Consider the following 20,866-nt stretch of genomic DNA (forward strand, 5'->3'; position numbering starts at 1 on the left):
TTTGTTGTTTACATACAAGTTAAGTTCATTATCAAAAACAAATTGAATAATGTTTAAGTTTATGAGGTATTTAAAACATTCAATTAAAGTTCTCACAAAAAAAAATACTATTAGTATATCTGTAAATATGGTTACCTTCAGTAAATACGTGCGACGCTTTCTGTTAGGATTTCAGGCCATTGGCACTTCTATAGAATCATCAAATACATTTTTCAACAAAATCAATTGCTATTGTTTGATTTCAACATATATAAAATATAGCAGCTAAATGTCCATTAATTGGACACTTGACTTTAATATTAAGGAATAATAAATCATCAACGTTACGTAAACACGAAATTAAGGAACGATAAGGTCCCTCACAAAATATATTAAACAGTAATGATCAGAAATGAAGTAATGATATTGAAACTTTTTTTTATATCAATGTGTATCAGTCAGGGAGAAGGAATACACAATTATGATACCATAGCATGATTCTCGACTGTCTCACTTTCATTTTTCAACAGTTTAGGAAAAGTTTATGTGGATTTGATATGTCTGAGTATGTCACACAGTCACCTCTTTTGTGTGATAAAATCGAACAGACATCGGCCAATTCGTCCTAGAAACACAATATCCGATGACTATTTCATGAAATGAAACTGATATTTCTAAATTAGACCTAGCACGCGACCCCTCTGACAATTATCTTTATAAAGATGTTAAGATGTTCATGTTTCGCCGTCAGTCAAACTCATGTCTTCGCAAGTGAGTACACGGAACCATCCAACAATTAAACAATTACATTTTAATAACGCCGTGATATAACTAACCACAGCTTACTGAACACGCAAACAGACATTCTATATGTTAAGGAAGTCATGTTGGTTTTGCCATGTACAGTAATACGGTAAGACTAATAAAGAAAAAAATAATGATATTCGGTTGTCGCACCTGTTCACAGGTCTTACCGATTGTTTAATGAAAGTTTGCAGTCCACGCAAATGAGAAATCCAAATCTGTCTGTTCTAAAGTTTACACTAGAACTTAATATACCACTGTACTTCTGCTCGAGATCTGTTCCTTTTGTCTGATTAGATGCCCAGCATATAAGTCGTCTGTTGTACTTTTTTCCTGATTGGCTGCTTTTCATATAACTCGTTTGTTGTTCCTTGTTCCTGATTGGCTGGCCTACATATGATTCGTTTGCGGATTGGCTGGCCTACCTATGCCTTGTTTGTGGGATAAGCTGTCTCAGAGAAAGTTCGTTTGTGGATTAGCTGTCTCAGAGAAAGTCCGTTTGTAGATTAGCTGTCCCCAAGATAATTCGTTTGTCGATTGGCTGTCCTACATATTACCTGTTTGTCGATTGACTGTCCTACATATAACCCGTTTGTGGATTAGCTGTCTCAGAGATATTCCGTTTGTGGATTAGCTGTCCCCCAGATAATTCGTTTGTGGATTGGCTGTCCTACATATAACCCGTTTGTCGATTGACTGACCTACATACAACCCGTTTGTCGATTGGCTGTCCTACATATTACCTGTTTGTCGATTAGCTGTCCTACATATAACCCGTTTGTGGATTGTCTGTCCTACATATAACCCGTTTGTGGATTAGCTGTCTCACAGACAATTCGTTTGTGGATTGGCTGTCCTACATATAACCCGTTTGTGGATTAGCTGTCTTAGAGATATTCCGTTTGTGGATTAGCTGTCCCACGGATACTCCGTTTGTGGATTAGCTGTCCCACAGATAACCCGTTTGTTGATAGCTATTTCACAGATAATTCGTTTGTGGATTGACTGTCCTACATATAACCCGTTTGTGGATTGGCTGTCCTACATATAACCCGTTTGTGGATTAGCTGTCTTAGAGATATTCCGTTTGTGGATTAGCTGTCCCACAGATAACCCGTTTGTGGATTAGCTGTCCCACAGATAACCCGTTTGTGGATTAGCTGTCCCACAGATAACCCGTTTGTTGATAGCTATCTCACAGATAATTCGTGTGTGGATTGGCTGTCCTACATATAACCCGTTTGTGGATTAGCTGTCCTACATATAACCCGTTTGTGGATTGGCTGTCATACATATAACCCGTTTGTGGATTGGCTGTCCTACATATAACCCATTTTGGGGATTAGCTCTCTCAGAGATAACCCGTTTTATTGTTGATTAGCTGTACCGTCTCACAGACAACCCGTTTTTGTATTAGCTGTATCACAGGTATAATCCGTTTGTGGATTATCTGTCTCACAAATGATTTATTTGTTACATGTAGCTCCATTGTGTCTTGGTGATGAGCAATTTCAATACCTCCGGTGTTTACAACACACTGACATTACTCAGAAATGTCATTTTTATCGATTTTAGCAGAAGATTCATACTACGTCAGCCAAACAAAACTATCATAACATAAGTATTTCTGTTTGTGAATCGGTCATCATTTATTTCTACACAGAGATGAGAATAACAGACAATGATTGGCCTCTAGACATGTCATAAACCATAACCACGGACTAACAGATATGCTGCTTTTTGTTGCTAAATACAGACAAATCAACTAGCGCCTTGTTTCACTCTCTCAAACTTGATCAATCTACTGTTGTAATGTAGTTATTCTGAAATCAGAACCTTACTCAAATGAAGTGTACAGACCACGATTTGCCTACAGTTCACTATCCGCCAAGGGTAGGTCCATACCTAGTAAGTTTTCCTCTGAAGGTTTTATTTTCCTGTGAAAGCAACTTGATGTTTCTGATTGTGTTATCAATTATTTATGAGATACTTTATAATCTAGTCTGATGCCTTGAGGTACAGTGTGTCCCCTTCAATCTCTTCATTTCGATAACTGTATATCATTTGTAGTGAATTTAATCACGAATCGCTCCCAGCTCGCACCAAGTCCCGGAAAGCAACTCAACCGATCACGAAATATGCCAGTGTGTCTGCGACTGTAACGTGGTATTAAATGTGTAAAGTTTATAGATAACCACAACTACATCACAAGTGAGATATGCGTATATAGCATATGTATAACGTGTGTTGGTATTGTAGATATCACGTGTAACTCGTGTGGGTATATTGGTGTAGATATCACGAGTAAACGTGTTGAAATGTAAGAATACCACGTGTAACGCGCGTTTTTATGTATGGATATCACATGTAAAACATGTTGGTATGTGTAGATATCATGTGTAACGCGTGTTGGTTTGTATGGATACCACGTGTAACACGTGTTTGTATATGTAGATATCATGTGTAACACGTGTTGGTATGTATGGATATCACGTGTAACACGTGTTGGTATGTATAGATATCACTTGTAACGCGTGTTTGTATGTGTAGATATCACGTGTAACACGTGTTGGTATGTATGGATATCACGTGTAACACGTGTTGGTATGTATGGATATCACGTGTAACACGTGTTGGTATGTATGGATATCACGTGTAACACGTGTTGGTATGTATGGATATCACGTATAACACGAGTTGGTATGTATGGATATCACGTGTAACACGTGTTGGTATGTGAAGATATCACGTGAAACGCGTGTTTGTATGTGTAGATATCACGTGTAACACGTGTTGGTTTGTATGGATACCACGTGTAACACGTGTTGGTATGTGTAGATATCACGTGAAACGCGTGTTTGTATGTGTAGATATCACGTGAAACGCGTGTTTGTATGTGAAGATATCACGTGTAACACGTGTTGGTTTGTATGGATACCACGTGTAACACGTGTTGGTATGTGTAGATATCACGTGTAACGCGTGTTTGTATGTGTAGATATCACGTGTAACACGTGTTGGTATGTATGGATATCACATGTAACACGTGTTGGTATGTATGGATATCACGTGTAACACGTGTTGGTATGTGTAGATATCATGTGTAACACGTGTTGGTATGTATGGATATCATGTGTAACACGTGTTGGTATGTATGGATATCACGTGTAACACGTGTTGGTATGTGTAGATATCATGTGTAACACGTGTTGGTATGTATGGATATCATGTGTAACACGTGTTGGTATGTGTAGATACATTTATCATGTGTAACACGTGTTGGTATGTGTATATATCACGTGTAACGCGTGTTTGTATGTGTAGATATCACGTGTAACGCGTGTTGGTATGTATGGATATCACGTGTAACACGTTTTGGTATGTGTACGCATCATATGTAGCACGTGTATTGGTATGTATTGATATCATGTTTAACTCGTGTTAGTATATGTGTAGATATCACGTGTAACGCGTGTTGGTATGTGTACATATGTATGTAACTCGTGTTGTTACATGTGTATAGATGATTGGCGTACTCTTGAGTGTATAGATGTATAGAATATAAGTTCATGTAGTAACTATATACATGTAGATGCGTGACGCGTGTTACTATTCATGAATTTGTACAGTATTGGTCAATTAATTGCATGCGACAATTAATATGCACTGATTGATTGCGCGTGATGCTGTGAGAAGATAGATAACCCACGATACTATTTATAGATAGGTGATGACGCAAGTCTCTATTTTCAAGAGGATGCGCACGTTATTATTACATATGAAAAATGTAAAATGAAAAAATGTAAATGAAAAACTGACATGTAAACGATCAAACGAATACTCTTACTAACATTATTTCATTCAGGCATACTTCTTGTTTTGGCGGCATATATTCATAGTATTGAGAGTTAACAGGATAATGGCTTGTGTATTAGTGTTTCTTAGAAAGGACACAGGTGGTCATATAACAGTGCATATATCAATATACAAGTCTCTGGTGCAGTAGGTATCTGTACTTGAACCGGAAGTACTTGTCGATATTCTACGCGCCGTTCAACAAGTAAGAGGGAATAACTCGTATAGATCACACGAGCTGTGGGCTTGCCTGTACATGTAGGCGTCTGATGACGTAACTCAACTATTGTCAGTACCACGGAGGCTGAACCACAATCTCATATCATGTCATATATCAATCGTTTGAAAATGCCAATGAATTCCGTAAAAGCTGAGATACCACCGGAAGTCGCGCAGATAAGCACACCAACCGCTGTTTTTCTTGTCAGTTAAAGCTAGATAATAGCTCGCAGATCGGGAAAAATCTGAATAATTTCGTTTAGGGTAGCTGCGGTAATTATATAAAGCACTGTAATCAGATTTGGTTACCTAAAACAAAAGCTCAATGATTTCGTCCCGATGCTACTGCGTAAACCGTATATCGACATTACAATGGGATTTGATTGGAATCTTTATATCCAAAATATCAAGTGATCTATACACTAAGATTTGCAAGCAAACAATTCAAATTCAATAAACTCGTGTTTTGCTGTATCAACGACACCATCCAATTATGACAATCATACCCAATGAATGGCATGTTCTCAAGTAAAGAACCGGGGTGATGACAACGGAGCCACACGACACACTATTTAGCTCAATCAAAACTGTTTATTGTCTTAAAGTAACAAGAAACCAGTGTTATTTCCCAATAAGATCGTGATTGAGTCCATGAAGCTTGCACAAAAGTCCCAGTCGACCTGTATATACATGTTTGTCAGTTAGAATTCGAACCTGCCACTGAAATCGTAATATACGGAGCAAGGTACGTAATGACGAATCGATTTCGACCTGCAAACGGCGTAGGTTTGAGAAAGAAGAAAAGTTAATATCACGAAAACAAACTAAAAGATCGGAAAAGACAAACAGTCTTTATATATATGTGTATAAGCTAATTAGCACGCGGTAATTACTGCTAGTGTTAAGGCTTTGATCATCGTGAGATGTAGGTATTGCTATATGTACTCCATTAATAGTGCAAACGATAACATATTATCCATGTAGATTTAAGTGAAATTATACGAGAAACGGGTGTAGTTGGGGGTTGGGGGGCAAGTCAGCTTCATATTGAAACAACAAAGTCAGCGGTCAAGAGAGTACATACAAGCTGTATATTGTAGTCCGATGACAGGTGTACATTGAATGTTCTAAAGAGTTGTATGTTGAAGTACACCGACACAGTATGTTGTACATGTATATTGTCTGCATGGTGAAGCCAACATAATCTGAGATACACAATGTAACTTACTGAGGCGACACCGCTACAATATATACTGCCAGCACATGCATGGCAGACGAAACCTTTAGGATGTAAAAATAAAATAATAAATTTTGGGTGAAATATGCTGAAGAATTAACAAATCAAGGTCTGGAGTGATGCAGGTTGATGACGACGGAAGCATTTCAAGGTCGACATCATGTGTGTGATATATACTATGAGACGTGTTCGGTACTTGATGATACTCCTAGTGGTTCACTGGTCACCTCTCAGATTATCATTTTGACAATGTAACCCACCTTTGACCTGGATATGCAAGGCTTGTGTCGTCGATGAACTAGAAAACGCTTCCCCTTCCAGAACGCCTGATCATTTCCTCCTTGTTCATGTTCAAAGGTTTCTATACATATCTTTATTTCTAATCATATTTTGTCACCTTTTAATCGGCTTTTAGTTAGAATTACGGTTTCGTTATATTCTGTTAACTGCGAAACTTAAAGTGAAAGATGAAAAACAATTACAGTCAAATTGAAAAAGGTCACATAGTTACAAACTCCCAGGTGATAAATATCAGAGTGTAAATGCGAAGTGACTCTCCATAAGGTACATACAGACAGTGATAGCTGCACTTTAGTAAGCTGCTTTGTACAAAGGTACTGTGTTGGTTAAGAAACAGGGAAATATACAGTAGGTTACACAGGTAATATGTTGGTTGAGATACAGGGAAATACACAGTAAGTTACACAGGTCCTCTTAATAAGATACATGGAAAATATACAATGTAGAATGTTGTACACGAATCACCGGAGTCTGCTGGGAACAACACAGAGAGACGGTGTACGATTGCTTAGAAATGGATGGTCGACACCGGTAATTACTATCGCCAGCTCCGTTCATAATCATCTGTCCAATAGACTTGATCAACAATTAGTGAAGTCCACTGAAGTCACGTGCAGGGTTAATGACACGAATAAAGCAGCAGATTAAGTAAGCTATCAGTGGACGAGATAGTCGATTAATTTGTTAATACCACACAACTACTTCATCGCTTTTAGACAATTTACATTAACGGTGTTGTGAGTGAGAAGTGCAGTAACACAGTACTGGAGCTGTGACACACGGTCCCGAGAGTACGGGAAGATGTGACACACGGGGCACAAGGTTACGGGAAGCTGTGACACACGGGGCACAAGGTTACGGGAAGCTGTGACACACGGGGCACAAGGTTACGGGAAGATGTGACACACGGGGCACAAGGTTACGGGAAGCTGTGACACACGGGCCCCGAGAGTACGGGAAGATGTGACACACGGGGCACAAGGTAACGGGAAGCTGTGACACGCGGAGCACAAGGTTACAGGAAGCTGTAAAACACGGGCCCCGAGAACACGGGAAGCTGTGACACGGGGCACAAGGTTACGGGCAGATGTGACACACGGGGCACAAGGTTACGAGAAGCTGTAAAACACGGGCCCCGAGAACACGGGAAGCTGTGACACGGGGCACAAGGTTACGGGCAGATGTGACACACGGGGCACAAGGTTACGAGAAGCTGTGACACACGGGTCACGAGGACACGAGAAGCTGTGACACACGGGTCACGAGGATACGGGAAGCTGTGACACACGGGGAACGTGGGCACGGGAAACTGTGACAAACGGGGCGCGAGGATACGGGAAGCTTTGACAAACGGGGCATGAGGATACGGGAAGCTGTGACACACGGCCCCGAGAACACAGGAAGCTGTGACAAACGGGTCACAAGGTTACAGGAAGCTCTGACACACGGTGCAAGAGGACACGGGAAGCTGAGACACACGGGGCACGAGGCTACGGGAAGCTGTGACACACGGAGCACGAGGACACGATAAGCTATATGCTCATCATTATCAATACATGATACTTAACGTCCCCCTATGACATTCCGATCTATATTGAAGTTACATGAATTTCGATTTTCAAATAAAGTTCACCATCTTCTGAGTTAGACAACTATATTGAGAACACATGTCCCAATGATTTCGTTGTGATAAGTCTCGTTACAATTGAACATGAAAGTAAACAACCTACCTAACAGATTCTACGTTGTTATTGGTGTTATCGGTTACGTTTGGGTGTGATTCCTGTACTCAAAATTAGCCTGCACCTAAATATAAATGTATGTTATATATACATTTCTTTTGACACATATGTGTGTATGGTTTTATGAATTCTAAATCCCACATATTTTGGAGAAACACCCGAATCATATGTAGCCCTATCCCTCTTCCCATCCTTACGTAGCGTATCTTTTAGATAAAAACAAACAAACACCGAATCCCTGTAATCTGACAATATCCCCGTGACGTAAACATAGATATTGCCGTTTACACGTGGAAAACTCATTTAGCCAGGGGAGTTCAGTTATGTCAACATAGCAGACAAATCTCAGTTGTCGTGAGATTACACGAGAGTTTGGACAAATCTCTGTTATCGTGAGATTACATGAGAGTTCGGACAAATCTCAGTTATCGTGAGATTACACGAGAGTTCGGACAAATATCTGTTATCGTGAGATTACACGAGAGTTCGGGCAAATATCTGTTGTCGTGAGATTACACGAGAGTTTGGACAAATCTCTGTTTTCGTGAGATTACACGAGAGTTCCGACAAATCTGTGTTTTCGTGAGATTACACGAGAGTTCCGACAAATCTCTTATGCCTCGGAATGACTGTATCTCACGAATATACCAGATAGACATCGTTTGTTGATGTGATGCGTTCTTTAAATGCTTTTAGAACAAGACGTCATTCCGAGTGTGATCTCTCCGGGGACCAGTCGAGCGTACACTGAAAGTTAATAGTACGCTACAGCTTCTGGACGTCGCTTGCTTTTAACCCCGGGGAGCAGAAATAGACGTTTAGTTGCTTACAAACATCAGAAAATTGTTATTATTCTTAATAATCAACATATGCAAGCCAAAATAATCCAATAGCTATGTGCATAGCGTTCTGATGGGTCTATTACGGCGTAGGACAAAGTATTGTCCAATTTTCGACGGACGATGGAGGCGGTCAGCTTTCGTCGCTATAAAAGAAGATCGTATAATTTTGATAACTGTCCGATACACATGTACGTCTGCCAGCATTATCGCAGATTAAACTTTGTGAACGTTCTTTAATCACGCTCGATGCAGGCACAAGGATCCTACCTTACACATACAATAGTCATGTGAAGTCGATGCATACAAACGCAAGTGTTCATCTTTCGTATTGCTTTGAAACATGTATGAAATGTTTGAGGAAAAGACTGTTCGGAGGTAAAAGCAAGGTTATAAATCCGTTAGGACTTTGTCCACACAGTTGTAAAAATGATTAGCGCCATTTGAGGGAAGACTGTTCATTCACGACTGGCGTGTACATCGATCGCGTACTAATAGGGTTAGCCACTCTGATATTCACACGTAGACGTAATGACCAAGGAGTCTCCCTGATTGTCCGCGTCTCTGCCGACTGGCACATCTACAATAACAGGCTACCCTAAAAATTTTGGTGGTGTCTAGCCAACTAATACTTGCACATAAATAATAAAACCATCGACGCTATGCCAATAAACGGAACCATATATTCAATTTCGGTAAGGTCAAGACCTGAGGTCATCTGAAGAAGTAAAGTAGCCTTGTTAGGATTCCCCGCAATATATGTAATTCGATAACGCAGTCTGTCTCTGACAGAGGGAGCCACCTGACGACTGCTGGTTTCGGACTACTGGTGTAGTAGGTACGATATGTCAAAGGTAATCCAGACATTTAAGCCGTACGCCAGTGGCGCCTTCTATCGTCTGATTGGTCCAATCCATCTAACGCCTCCATCCTCGTGACAAATTCTGTTTTACACAACACAGCGCCTGATGGAAGATATAAAAAAAATCACGGACATGTTGATCCGTGTCTATTGGCGAACATTCGAACAACATAGAAAGAAATTGTAGATTATGATTTTTCCAAGTGAAACTGTATGCCAGCATGGCAGTGATCAATTCTATATCATCTGATGATATATTTCTTGTTCTGATAAAACACACTTCGTGACTACAAGGGATGCAAAAGACGAAACACGGCAGATCTAAGTTAAAATCAATAAAAATGAGGCAAACTCTACACAAAAGAAATACGTCGATTGAAACTGTCTTTTGCTTCATCCAAGTAATCCATCATTTTAAACAAAATGACAAAGAAACCACTGAACGTACCAGCTTTAAATTCACCTAGGTGTTATATCATGTTCTTCCTAGGAATACACAAGTGCATTTCGTTTAATAAGAATATATCATTATATTAGACCCGTCATGTAAAGATCTTGTCGCTTTCCACGAAAACAAAAAATGCCCAGTTGGACCATAGGTGCAAGTTTATAAATGAATTACATTCAGTCATTTAAACTCGGCGTTCCTGTTATTGAAATTGACTAAAAATAACTGTAGCAAAGACGGGTGTTTTTGTATTTGAAGTATAGTTCTATGTAACTAACGGTAATTACATCCATCCCGAATTCTATAGAATATATATTTTTTTTTTTTTTTACTTGGTTTATCGCCCAGTGAACAGCCAGGGTCATTTTGAGGCGGGGTCTCCTTGTAGTATTTGGTGACAACTTCACTGAACAACACACATGATGACCCGTCGCATGCCATCCAGAGCAGTTAGGGTAATGTGTTTCGTCCAAGGACTAACCACGACAGCACAAACCGGTTTATCAGCTTACTGAACAACACGAACCGACACGGCTTGGAACGTTGAACCACGCACTTTTGTTTTCTACGTGATATTACCGTGGTCGACGCTCTAACAGACTGAGCAATCGCGGCACCTCCATAGGAGCCACAATTGATGCTCTTATGAAATAAATATGCTTGCTTCGTGAGGTCACTAGGTACACTTTAAGCCGATATATGTTTCTTTTTGTTTTTGCTTATGAAACTATTTAAACTGAATATTGCTCGAGTGCTAGTGTTCATGGGTTACGTCAATATAACCTCTTTGACCTTCAATGTTATCCCGAAATTCATGTTCATACCCAGCAACTATGTACATTCGCCAATATAAAGTCTACACCAAAATATTCATGACTTCAATCAACTGTTAAAAGATCTGGCTTCATTATGGCATGACGTTAAGTTTTATTCCCTTAAAGTAAAAATAAATAAATAAAAAACATTAATATCGAATCAAAATTCATAAAGCGCTACATTGTTGTAGCACGGCTCTATGACAGTGCTGATTAATGCTGTAGGAATCCTTTCTTACACTCCCGATCTCCAGCAAGCCGTGCTCACCCTGGCCACTTACAGCCGTTCTCTGCCTTAGACGGTCGTTATTGCATTGTGGACACATCCCATTGAACTATTTATATGGAAATGTCAATTAGCACAGTTCCATAACAACATGCACAGTTCTGTATTAGAACTGTACGAAGTCATGATACGTAAACACCCGAGGCCTTCCGCAGAAGGAAGCTGGCTTGTAATGCTTTCTTTAGAACCGGCCAGACACTTTCTAACCTATATAGAGCAATTGACCTCCTATAAAACATCATTGTGAATTGGTGGCAAATGTTGACGGTACCGAACAATATACAAATGTATATCAATGAAAGCAGATAATAACCAAGGCCGCCATAGTCGACTGTAACGGCCGTCCTTATGTCGACTTTAGCCAGACATGGCTTCTCCGATCTGACATGGCACCATGAAAACATGTTTTTTATTATATGAATTTTGTTCGTGTGCTCTTTCTGCTTATTTTCGACCAATCGCAATGTATGGTGTAGAGCGAGAAACGAGCTAAGCACAATCAAGTCTTAATTTGGGTTTGTCTTCATTTGATTTCTGTCAAATCACCTCAGTTATGTCAACAATTCATAATAAGTAAAGTATGTAATAAACATCTAAAAATAGATCGTGAACCAGCGCTTGGCATACGCGCGCCGAGGTACATCCTCGGATGATAAACAGAAAAGCATGTTTATCAAATGCTGAGAAGATTCACTGTCAATTAATGGTGGCATTTCACGTGTAACTCATCTTTTAGTTTTATCTTACAGATTAAGTCGACTCTGTAAGTCACAGATGATGTTGTGATTTTGCCCACTCATTTCCTTTGCCTTCGCGGCAGCAACCAATACGTCTGATCGACTTTGGGCTTTTGATGCGTGGCTTCGATCACCCGCCATCCATTTTTCAAACAAACCCGTTTGCGCATGCGTGTATGGAATATTTTCTATTTAAATTTACATATAGAGAGTGGAGCACCGCCTTTAGTGATCCCTCGTAACCTACCGTTTTGATTCTCACATTGTATCATCATTAGGTTATATATTCTATTATTTAACACATTTTTTGTAATTTTGTCAAAATGTACATGCATGATTGTGTTGTATTTTAAACATTTTGATTTTATAACCAGGATTCCTTAAGACCTCAATGAATACGCTATATGTACTCCTATAACAATGCTCATGTCCATTACTACCTATATGGCTGCACTGACGATGATTGTAACAAATGAATAGAATCAGTCGGATATGGAGGACTGTGGTGGCCGAGTGGTTAAGGTGTCACTTCTTAGAACCGGATAAATATGTGTTCGGCCAGGGGTTATTATTACAACCGAAAAAATACAATCGAGAAAATATGTGTTCGCTCAGGGGTCACTATTACAATCGTGGAACTATTTGTTCGGTTAGTTGTCCTGGTTTCTGATAATGACGATACAGTACATTGTACAGGACACGTATCTGATGAGGCAGTTGAAATAAGGAGAAAACACAACTTAATCATTCCAGAAATTAAAACCAAACAGTCGTGCTAATGAACCCTGTTCTACATAAACTTCAACTATGTTAACACTTTTGAGGTGATGATACAGTGTCTGTCGTAATCACAATATCCTGAAAGTTTTCTCGACCTTCCTTTACATGTCTCCCTAAGGACAGCTAGATTAATGAAATCTAGTAAAAATACCCCATTAGGTATGAAGTACAGAGGCGTATGATGTATGATGTGTTGGCTCCGTTAAGTCAGATTGAAACAACAGCTGTATTCCAAGGTGATGTGCTTGTATACATGCAAATATTTATCAAAACCTAATCCTCGTGGAAACTACCCCTCCTCCCGCCCCACCCTTAATCTCGAGAACGTGTAACCGAATTCATCGGGGTTTAGAGTGACTGTGATATGTGGATTTCTTCTCATTTAAATGAAATAATATCTACCTTTCTACCATTCACTATTCGCACCGATATTAGCTCTATTATAATCCGAAACTCGTATACATGTATATCTGCTATACCTGAGTACAATAGCTCCATCACCCAATCACGTGATATATTATCGACATGACAGAAGCTTTATTTGTCCGAGCCTTGGTTCATGTTCCATCTAATTTCCGTCCAATATTGGACAAGACTCTTCTTGTTCGAAGACTAAGCCCGCATTTGTTTCTATATAAACAACGCAGTCTGCGGCCAATTAATGCGCCGAAACAAATACATAGAGGGAGATATGACCAAGATACTTGTTCTCATTAAAAAGCTCTGTTGTATCAACTTATTAATTTTCAGCGGATGCACACATTTTTTTTGTCGTTCTAACAACCTATTTAAAGCATATAATTGACAGCAGTCACAGCGAATCTTGATAGAAACGAAATACTATGATGTCAACAATCTCTGAAATAGTCAACACAGTCATTGTTCACAGAACGCGGTGACGTCAGCAATCTTTGGGTAATCATAGATTCTGTCCGCCGTATGGGTGACCTACATGTATTAGCACGTCACTTTCATACTGCACTTACACCATGGGACCAAGCTCTACATCACTTTGTGGCTCAGACTATGGACACCATGCACTGAGTCTTCATACACTTTAATATTATACAATGTCGGTTTATATATCAAAAGAACCATTAAATCTTTGGCTGTTTCTCCGAAGGAATATTTTGAACCTCTAGTTGTAGAGGTGTGGTGCCATTCCAACTCTGTAGAGTTGTCAAGTTATTCATTTTGAGACGAAGAAATACTAATAACAATAGAAACAGTAATTTGTTTGTATTTATTTGCATTTGAACGTGAAACGCTCTTAACAGCAAATCCTTAGGGATGTGACGCTGTTCGTGAAAACGCCAAACAGCAGAATATGAGGCCAATGTGGAAGGTGAAAATATTTTTTTAATTATCAATTAGATCCTTTTGAAGGACACGCATGGCAACAAACTTTCAATCAAATGTCGACGAAAGCACGACATCACAAATTATTAGGCCAATGTTGATGACGAACGCGATATTACAAGTTATTAGGCCAATGTTGATGACGAACGTGATATTACAATAAGTTATTAGGCCAATGTTGATGACGAACGCGATATTACAATAAGTTATTAGGCCAATGTTGTTGACGAACGTGATATAACAATAAGTTATTAGGCCAATGTTGTTGACGAACGTGATATAACAATAAGTTATTAGGCCAATGTTGATGACGAACGTGATATAACAATAAGTTATTAGGCCAATGTTGATGACGAACGTGCCTTGCAGTAGATTAAGATCATGACGAGCACGCGGGCAATGGAATTGAAGTTTACCAAATCCCACTCACTTTCTTTCATTCCCCCGTAATCTGTAGCATTAAGTTTGATATGATAAAACTCTCTTGGCGTTTAAATATTGATGAGATATCGACCCCGGAAGGTAAAACATACATTCCCCATACTGTAGGGTAAGGACAGACCAGACAGGTGGCTGGCGTTGGTTTGAAGGCGTTCTCGATTTGTCATACCGACCGATTAGTTAAAGGTACATAATTACATAATTGTACCCTCCTATACTCCTATGTTACACAGCTCTCATTCTCGACTCACTCTGTAGCATTCGCAAAGAATTTCGCCATTTTAAACAAAATTTTATTCGACATGCCTAAATTATCGGTATAATTTTCCGCGCGTTTAGCCCCAAACCTATGGCAAGCTTTCTTACCTTTTAATATGGTGAAGAATTCGCATCAGTAACTCGGTATAAAGGAATTCTTTTCTAAAATGAAAAAAAAAAAAAACACTCGTGTATCTTTGTAACAAAACGTTCTCCCAATGTCATAGTTACCCTGGTTCTCGCCATCTTTATGATTTCTGTGTCCTATAATATTTGTATGGGAGACAACCTCGCAGGTGCTTTCTTTGTCAGGAGACAATGACTTGTCATATATCATGGGTAGGAGGTAGATTACTACTAATAAAGAGTGGGGAATCATGTTCGGAGAAAATTTATTGCCGGTGTCGTTTCCAGACCGACTGAACTGTCGTCGTAAAGTACAGCGGTCCAGAGAACAAAGCTGTGCGATTGCTATATAGCGGAGCAGTCCTGTCTCCCGCTCGTGGCGCCATCCCATCAGACCCACTGCATATTCAGGTTTACATAAAGACAGAGTGATATGTTTTATTACTGTAGGTCATGATATAAAGCAATTAGTTTGTCAATACATGTTACATTTTCACAAGGTTTCATTCTCTTCGAAATTTTACGAGATCAGTTTTATTGGGATGTTTGCAACAAAATCAGACTGCGAGCGTAACAGTCGTCAAATACTTTACTGCGAATTGAGTAGCGGAGTTTATATGTTAGCTATATACTATTGTAGAAACTTGTATGTAAGCCATATTTGATCATCGTCGACACTTTTAAACTCGCTTTAGCATCTCACTTAAACAATTCAAAATTTATTTCAAGTGTGCCGTTACTACTGATCCACGTCAGCTTGTTATTCTGTTAGGGCTTTCGATAAACGAATGTTAACTGAACCATCGTTTTGTCCTGACGGTAAAGTGCGTAAGATTTTTTTTCCGAGAAAACCAAAAAGGATACTCCGAAGGCTGGAAATAACTGCGTTCGGATCAATAGTAAACACATCCGTAACTTAGAATGTTTTATAAAAAGCCTGCACGGCATTAGTTAAATCTAATGACAACAGTGGTAACTTGTAAATAATAAGTTCATCAATTTGACGTAATATTAATTAGGTGTTAGGAGGGAACGCGTGAAGAAGTGTTTTATAGGAGCGAACGCCATCAGATATCGGACCGGAATACACAAACCGACCCACACCACAGGGATTTGACGGGAATATCCAACCCACTGTCCATAGCTTTCCACGGCCGGGGTATTTCAATTTAACTCTGTTTTGGTGTTGGGGTAAATTTTACGTAACTTTTGAGAAAGCTGCCACCTATATTTTTATATTTTTTTTTTCTTCATTAAAATACATATGAAACTCGGTGATCCATTTTTTTTTTGCCCGAAGTGGCCTGGTTTAAAGGTCACTGTGTACATGGTAAGATGTGTCTATAAGTATGTAGATTGGAGAGATGTGTCTATAAGTATGTAGGTTGGTGAGATGTGTCTATAAGTATGTAGGTTGGTGAGATGTGTCTATAAGTATGTAGGTTGCTAAGATGTGTCTATAAGTATGTAGGTTGGTGAGATGTGTCTATAAGTATGTAGGTTGGTGAGATGTGTCTATAAGTATGTAGGTTGGTGAGATGTGTCTATAAATATGTAGGTTGGTGAGATGTGTCTATAAGTATGTAGGTTGGTGAGATGTGTCTATAAGTATGTATATTGGTAAGATGTGTCTATAAGTATGTAGATTGGTGAGATGTGTCTATAAGTATGTTGATTGGTGAGATGTGTCTATAAGTATGTAGATTGGTGAGATGTGTATATAAGTATGTAGGTTGGTGAGATGTGTCTATAAGTATGTATATTGGTAAGATGTGTCTATAAGTATGTAGGTTGGTGAGATGTGTCTATAAGTATGTAGGTTGGTGAGATGTGTCTATAAGTATGTATATTGGTAAGATGTGTCTATAAGTAAGTAGGTTGGTGAGCTGTGTCTATAAGTATGTAGGTTGGTGAGATGTGTCTATAAGTAGATTGGTAAGATGTGTCTATAAGTATGTAGATTGGTGAGATGTGTCTATAAGTATGTAGATTGGTGAGCTGTGTCTATAAGTATGTAGGTTGGTGAGATGTGTCTATAAGTATGTAGATTGGTGAGCTGTGTCTATAAGTATGTAGGTTGCTAAGATGTGTCTATAAGTATGTAGATTGGTGAGATGTGTCTATAAGTATGTAGGTTGCTAAGATGTGTCTATAAGTATGTAGACTGGAGAGATGTGTCTTTAAGTATGTAGATTGGAGAGATGTGTCTTTAAGTATGTAGATTGCTAAGATGTGTCTTTAAGTATGTAGATTGGTGAGATGTGTCTATAAATATGTATATTGGTAAGATGTGTCTATAAGTATGTAGATTGGTAAGATGTGTCTATAAGTATGTAGATTGGTGAGATGTGTATATAAGTAGATTTGTGAGATGTGTCTATAAGTATGTAGGTTGCTAAGATGTGTCTATAAGTATGTAGGTTGCTAAGATGTGTCTATAAGTATGTAGGTTGCTAAGATGTGTCTATAAGTATGTAGGTTGCTAAGATGTGTCTATAAGTATGTAGGTTGCTAAGATGTGTCTATAAGTATGTATATTGGTGAGATGTGTCTATCAGTATGTATATTGGTAAGATGTGTCTATAAGTATGTAGATTGGTGAGATGTGTCTATAAGTATGTATATTGGTAAGATGTGTCTATAAGTATGTAGGTTGGTGAGATGTGTCTATAAGTATGTATATTGGTAAGATGTGTCTATAAGTATGTAGGTTGGTGAGATGTGTCTATAAGTATGTAGATTGGTGAGCTGTGTCTATAAGTATGTAGGTTGGTGAGATGTGTCTATAAGTATGTAGATTGGTGAGCTGTGTCTATAAGTATGTAGGTTGCTAAGATGTGTCTATAAGTATGTAGATTGGTGAGATGTGTCTATAAGTATGTAGGTTGCTAAGATGTGTCTATAAGTATGTAGACTGGAGAGATGTGTCTTTAAGTATGTAGATTGGAGAGATGTGTCTTTAAGTATGTAGATTGCTAAGATGTGTCTTTAAGTATGTAGATTGGTGAGATGTGTCTATAAATATGTATATTGGTAAGATGTGTCTATAAGTATGTAGATTGGTAAGATGTGTCTATAAGTATGTAGATTGGTGAGATGTGTATATAAGTAGATTTGTGAGATGTGTCTATAAGTATGTAGGTTGCTAAGATGTGTCTATAAGTATGTAGGTTGCTAAGATGTGTCTATAAGTATGTAGGTTGCTAAGATGTGTCTATAAGTATGTAGGTTGCTAAGATGTGTCTATAAGTATGTAGGTTGCTAAGATGTGTCTATAAGTATGTATATTGGTGAGATGTATCTATCAGTATGTATATTGGTGAGATGTGTCTATAAGTTTGTAGATTAGTGAGATGTGTCTATAAGTATGTAGGTTGCTAAGATGTGTCTATAAGTATGTATATTGGTGAGATGTGTCTTTAAGTGTGTAGATTGGTAAGATGTGTATATAAGTATGTAGATTGGTGAGATGTGTCTATAAGTAGATTGGTGAGATGTGTCTATAAGAATGTTGATTGGTGAGATGTGTCTATATGTAGATTGGAGAGTTGTGTCTATAAGTATGTTGATTGGTGAGATGTGTCTATAAGTATGTAGGTTGGTAAGATGGGTCTATAAGTATGTAGATTGGTGAGATGGGTCTTTAAGTATGTTGATTGGTGAGATGCGTCTATAAGTATGTTGATTGGTAAGATGTGTCTATAAGTAGATTGGTGAGATGTGTCTATAAGTAGATTGGTGAGATGTGTCTATAAGTATGTTGATTGGTGAGATGTGTCTATAAGTATGTAGATTGGTGAGATGTGTCTATAAGTTTGTAGATTAGTGAGATGTGTCTATAAGTATGTAGGTTGCTAAGATGTGTCTATAAGTATGTATATTGGTGAGATGTGTCTTTAAGTATGTAGATTGGTAAGATGTGTCTATAAGTATGTAGATTGGTGAGATGTGTCTATAAGTAGATTGGTGAGATGTGTCTATAAGTATGTTGATTGGTGAGATGTGTCTATATGTAGATTGGAGAGTTGTGTCTATAAGTATGTTGATTGGTGAGATGTGTCTATAAGTATGTAGGTTGGTAAGATGGGTCTATAAGTATGTAGATTGGTAAGATGGGTCTATAAGTATGTTGATTGGTGAGATGCGTCTATACGTATGTTGATTGGTAAGATGTGTCTATAAGTAGATTGGTGAGATGTGTCTATAAGTATGTTGATTGGTGAGATGTGTCTATAAGTATGTTGATTGGTAAGATGTGTCTATAAGTAGATTGGTAAGTTGTGTATATAAGTATGTAGATTGGTAAGATGTGTCTATAAGTATGTTGATTGGTAAGATGTGTCTATAAGTAGATTGATAAGTTGTGTATATAAGTATGTAGATTGGTAAGATGTGTCTATAAGTATGTTGATTGGTAAGATGTGTCTATAAGTAGATTGGTAAGTTGTGTATATAAGTATGTAGATTGGTGAGATATGTGTCTATATGTAGATTTGTAAGCCATGTCGTTAGGTATATATGTAGATGGTAGATTAGTGAGATGTGTCTATAAGTATGTAGATTAGTAAGATGTGTCTATAAGTATGTAGATTGGTGAGATGTGTCTATAAGTATGTAGATTGGAGAGATGTGTCTATAAATATGTAGATTGGTGAGATGTGTCTATAAGTATGTAGATTGGAGAGATGTGTCTATATGTACATTGGTGATATGTGTCTATAAGTATGTAGATTAGTGAGATGTGTCTATAAGTATGTAGATTGGTGAGATGTGTCTATAAGTATGTAGATTGGTGAGATGTGTCTATAAGTAGATTGGTGAGATGTGTCTATAAGTATGTATATTGGTAAGATGTGTCTATAAGTATGAAGATTGGTAAGATGTGTCTATAAGTATGTAGGTTGCTAAGATGTGTCTATAAGTATGTAGATTGGTGAGATGTGTCTATAAGTATGTAGATTGGTGAGATATGTCTATAAGTATGTAGATTGGTGGTGAGATGTGTCTATAAGTATGTAGATTGGTGAGATGTGTCGATACATTTGTAGATTGGTAAGATGTGTCTATAAGTATGTTGATTGGTGAGATGTGTCTATAAGTATGTTGATTGGTGAGATGTGTCTATAAGTATGTAGGTTGGTAAGATGTGTTTATAAGTATGTATATTGGTGAGATGTGTCTATAAGTACGTAGATTAGTGAGATGTGTCTATAAGTATGTAGATTGGTGAGATGTGTCTATAAGTATGTAGATTAGTAAGATGTGTCTATAAGTATGTAGATTAGTAGAGATGTGTCTATAAGTATGTAGATTGGTAAGATGTGTCTATAAGTATGTAGATTGGTAAGATGTGTCTATAAGTATGTAGGTTGGTGAGATGGGTCTATAAGTATGTAGATTGGTGAGATGGGTCTATAAGTATGTAGATTGGTGAGATGTGTCTATAAGTATGTTGATTGGTAAGATGTGTCTATAAGTATGTAGGTTGGTGATATGGGTCTATAAGTATGTAGATTGGTGAGATGGGTCTATAAGTATGTTGATTGGTGAGATGCGTCTATAAGTATGTTGATTGGTAAGATGTGTCTATAAGTAGATTGGTGAGATGTGTCTATAAGTATGTTGATTGGTGAGATGTGTCTATAAGTATGTTGATTGGTAAGATGTGTCTATAAGTAGATTGGTAAGTTGTGTATATAAGTATGTAGATTGGTAAGATGTGTCTATAAGTATGTTGATTGGTAAGATGTGTCTATAAGTAGATTGGTAAGTTGTGTAT

General features: G+C 38.2%; 1 protein-coding gene across 1 annotated transcript in view; it reads left to right on the forward strand.

Moving 5' to 3' along the window:
* Positions 1-20,866, forward strand: part of LOC117323868 (transmembrane protein 151B-like) — a 52,697-nt gene that overhangs the window by 1,932 nt on the left and 29,899 nt on the right. The window lies entirely within an intron of this gene.

The sequence above is a fragment of the Pecten maximus genome, chromosome 3, assembly GCF_902652985.1.
Source record: "Pecten maximus chromosome 3, xPecMax1.1, whole genome shotgun sequence".
Classification (NCBI taxonomy): domain Eukaryota; kingdom Metazoa; phylum Mollusca; class Bivalvia; order Pectinida; family Pectinidae; genus Pecten; species Pecten maximus.